General features: G+C 44.8%; 1 non-coding gene across 1 annotated transcript; it reads left to right on the forward strand.

Annotated features, from left to right (window-relative positions):
• Nucleotides 1-4,143: 4,143 nt before the first annotated feature.
• On the forward strand, nt 4,144-4,281 carry LOC114808443. Its single transcript, XR_003756291.1, has one exon. It is a non-coding gene; the product is annotated as a small nucleolar RNA SNORA7 (small nucleolar RNA).

Below are 4,281 nucleotides of genomic sequence, written 5' to 3' on the forward strand. Positions count from 1 at the left end.
TCACTGTCTAAATAGGAGGAAGAACAAGGTTTGAATCCCCATTTTACAGATAAGAAAACTGAGACATAGAGAAGTTAAGTGACTTGCCCAAGGTCACACAGAAGGCAAGGGGGCAGAGCCATGAATAGACTCTGTCCAGATTAGGGTCATGATGACAGGGTACGAGTGAGGTTTAAGACCATTTTACTGATCATTTTCCAAAATCATCGGGCCAGCAGAAATTCCATTTACTTCACACAATTAGCATTGGTCCTGCCCAAAACCATCAAACCCATCTGCTGCCCTCCTAGGGACACCCACAATCCTCATCTGCTTCCCAAGGACTCATGCCTTAGCCTCTATCTGCATCTCACAGCACATCGGAAATGACGGGGCCGAGGCTCCACCACCATTTCCGATGCCCTTGTCATCGTCATCACCTAATTCGACCGTGGTTATCAGAGCTGTCTTCCCAATTCAGCAATACTCCAATAGACCTACAAGAGGCATAGTTCAAGAAGCAGCGTGGCTCACTGGAAAGAGCATGGGCTTTGGAGTCAGAGGTCATGAGTTTGAATCCCAGCTCTGCCACTTGTCAGCTGTGTGACTGTGGGCAAGTCACTTAACTTCTCGGTGCCTCAGTTCCCTCAACTGTAAAATGGGGATTAAGACTGTGAGCCCCACGTGGGACAACCTGATTCCCCTGTGTCTACCCCAGCACTTAGAACAGTGCTCTGCACATAGTAAGCGCTTAACAAATACCAACATTATTATTATTATTATTACCTGCAGAGAAAGCGACTTAGCTAGATAATCCTGTTGGCCCCATCCTAGGAAATAATCCTGACACTTGGTCCCATCCCTTACCCAGAAACCTTGGATCCTGATTAGTGCAGTGGGTCTTCAGTGGACAGTTGATAAAAATGGTAAAGTACAGAGTAGACCCTCAAGTAAACATAAACAACTCAGAGTGCCAAGAACCTGCCTCACCCTCTTGGGTGTCCTCCCTCCCCCAGCACTCCAGCATTCCAGCACTCTCCACTGATTGTGCCACGTAGGTGGGTGAAAGTAGGGGTACCTAGAGAAGCAACTCAGGTCCTCAGAGCTCCCTTGGCAGCATTTCTGGTTTACTTCTAGGTTGCCTCTAGACTGTAAACTCTCCGCGGGCAGGGAATGTTTCTACCAACTCTGTTGTATCGTATTCTCCCAAGCATTTAAAACAGTGTTCTGCACATAGTAAGCACTCAATTAATATGATTGATTGATAAATATGATTGATTGGTCACCAGTCTCACACAGACCTGGGGACTAGCACAGAAGGAACCATGAGGTAAATCTCCTGCCTGGGCAATGGCAAATATTGAGGGGACTCTAAGAAGCTTCCACTTTTGGGAGGGGGGTTTGGGTGTCCCCTCAACATTTCTGGATCCGCTGAATGATCTGTGCACTCTAACAGAATGTATTTTGTGTATGCGTCTTCATATTCTTTCTGTTTGAAGATGGTGCCATTGAGGATGAGATGAAACCCTGCATGGTATGGCAAAAAAGAGCCATGCATGACCCACACAGTCCTTTTGAGATTGTTTTTGTTATATGCAAGTGCCTGGGGCTATTTGACATTTTGCATTTTGGTATTCTGCTCTCCCAATCCTCTGTTCTAAATACCCAACCCAACACCCACTCTTTAACACTTTTCTATTTTATTCCTGTCTTCAGCAACTAGGCTCACATAGGCATTTTATTTATTTAAATAGTTATGTCTATATTCAATTATTCAGCTATTTCATCTGATGTATTTGTACTGCTTCCTGTGATATCCTTATTCTTCCTCCTACTCCCAGTATTTGTAAATCATTTCTGTCTGTCCATCTACCTCCCCTTCACCCCCCCACCATTAATCCATCTGCTTTCCTAGCTCTCGACCCTCCCCACTTCTCCCTTCCTCATAAGCCATACCCATTCCCAGCCTGGGCCAGCAGGGAAGATCAACATCACATTCTGGGAATCAGACCTCTAGCCTCTAACCAACAGCAACAGAACCAGAGAGATGCACCTAAAGATTCCTCCCCTGACCAGCTCTGCCTTTCCCATCTATTTTCTTAACAATGAACCAACTTTGCCATGAAAGCAATTTGGTTCTTTAGTGAGGCAGTGACTTTTAGTGGACAGAGCAGAGGGCTGGGAATCAGAGGACCACTATTCTTGTCCCTACTCCACCAGTTGCCTACTCTATGACTTTGGGCAAATCATTTAACTTGTCTGGGTCTCAGTTTCCTTCTCTATAAAATGGGGATAAAATACCTGTCCTCCCTCCTCCTTTTAGACTATGAGCCCCAAGTGGGAAAGGGACTGTGTATCTCTACCTGAGCACTTAGCATGCTGCTTGGCACATGGTAGGTGCTTCAAATATACCATGTGGTAACTCACCACCAAGCACAGGGACTGACCAACTCAGTCAATTGATCGTATTTGGTGAGCATCTAACTGTGCACAGAGCTCTATAAAAAGTGACTGGGAGAGTACAACAGAAGTACAAGAAATAATCTCCACCTGAAAGTGTTTAGCCAGTAAAATATACTGTAAACTCCTTGAGGGCAGGGAGCATGGGTCCTTCTGCTGTTGTCTTTTCCCAAACAATTAGTATAGTGCTTTTCGGTCTGTAAGCATGCGATCAATACCACTGATTGACTGATTGGAGTCAACACATTTCCCCTGCTGAGATGTTTCATTCATGTCTTGCCCATCAATGCAGAGCTGCTGGGATGGCTGTGTCAGCTAAAGGACTTGTATCTGGAGAAAAACTGTAGATATGGATTTCAAGACTTTTATTGGTCTGGCCACATACATCTAGTGAACTGCTCTGTAGGTTCCATGGTTGAGTAGGCCCTTCATGCCTGGATTCATTTTATCAGTGCTTGTGAAAGGGGGGTTGATGTGAAACGTTTCTGGCTCTCCCAACAAAAGAAGATGGGTCAGCTTGACATTATGGGGTGGGAGAGGACTGAGGAGACAACAAGATTGAAATCCAGATGCTTTTCAGCTGCTGGTAGGGAATAACAAATGGTGATAAACAGAAACCTTTGCTGGATCTCATAAAATAATAACTTTCATGCTGGGTTGGGTTTTGAAGCATCCAAACTTTCTCCGGAGATTACATCTGAAAAGCACTAGTTCAGAAGCATAGTGCACACAGAAAAGCTGCCTTTAGTTAATGACTTTGGCAAAGTATCTCTCCTGGGCAACGTTTGGAAAATGATCTCCATAAGATTTTATTATTACTGATCATCCTGTACCTTTTCTGTGCTATTTGTCAACAAATAGCTCTTCTAACAGATCTTTTAATAAACCCCATGTGTTCTGTGATTCATTGCAATGTCGGGGAGATCCTCACCGGAGATATTGCACTTGAAAAGGTTTGCTGGGTTTGTAACTTACACCACGATAGCTAGAAGTAGGAGAAAACTACCAAAGAGCTCTTCCACGTGCAGCTGTTTGTGTTGGACTTAAAGCTCTCTTAATTGAAGACATCCTGAGCGCTGGGCTCTTTTGTTTTCAACAAGTCAAATCAAAACCAAGGACATTGGCATTCACAACTTGATTTGCTTGTATCCACCCCAGGGCTTAGTACAGTGCCTGGCACATAGTAAGCACTTAACAAATGCCATCATTATTCATTATTATTATTGTTATTGTTATTAAATGCCAATCAGACCCCTCAGATTTCTGAGGCATTTCTTTATTTCCTTCATTCTTTAAATTGTTCATAGGGAAATTGGGACCTCCTATGACATTGGCTGTTACATTCTAATCCCTAGAAAGAGCAATGTTAAAGTACTGAATGTCCCTGGGCTGTGGCAGCCTTGGGAAGTCCCCCACGCTATAGTCTACACTCACCTCACCCCCTTTCCATCATGCACCTGCCTCTAATTACTTGTGTGCATCATCCCTCTTTTTTGGCAAGGAGCAGGAGTAGCTGTGTCAGCAGATACAGTTTGATCAGGAAGCAGCGTGTGATCAGGAAGCAGCGTGTGATCAGGAAGCAGCGTGGTCTAGTGGATAGAGCCCGGGCCAAGGAGTGAGATGGACTTGGTTTCTAATCTCAGCTCTGCCACACTTCTCCTATGTGACCATGGACAAGTCATTTCACTTCTCTATGCCTCAGTTCCCCTTTCAGGGTCACACCTGGAGAGTTTCCAGTACTCTACCAGTCACGACTACAGGGGGGAGAGTCAAGCAGAGGCATGCCCATTCCTTTCCTAGCTTGGGTAGTGGCTAGTGAGTGGAAGGCAATCTGCTACAAGT

The sequence above is a fragment of the Ornithorhynchus anatinus genome, chromosome X5 (assembly GCF_004115215.2).
Source record: "Ornithorhynchus anatinus isolate Pmale09 chromosome X5, mOrnAna1.pri.v4, whole genome shotgun sequence".
Taxonomy (NCBI): domain Eukaryota; kingdom Metazoa; phylum Chordata; class Mammalia; order Monotremata; family Ornithorhynchidae; genus Ornithorhynchus; species Ornithorhynchus anatinus.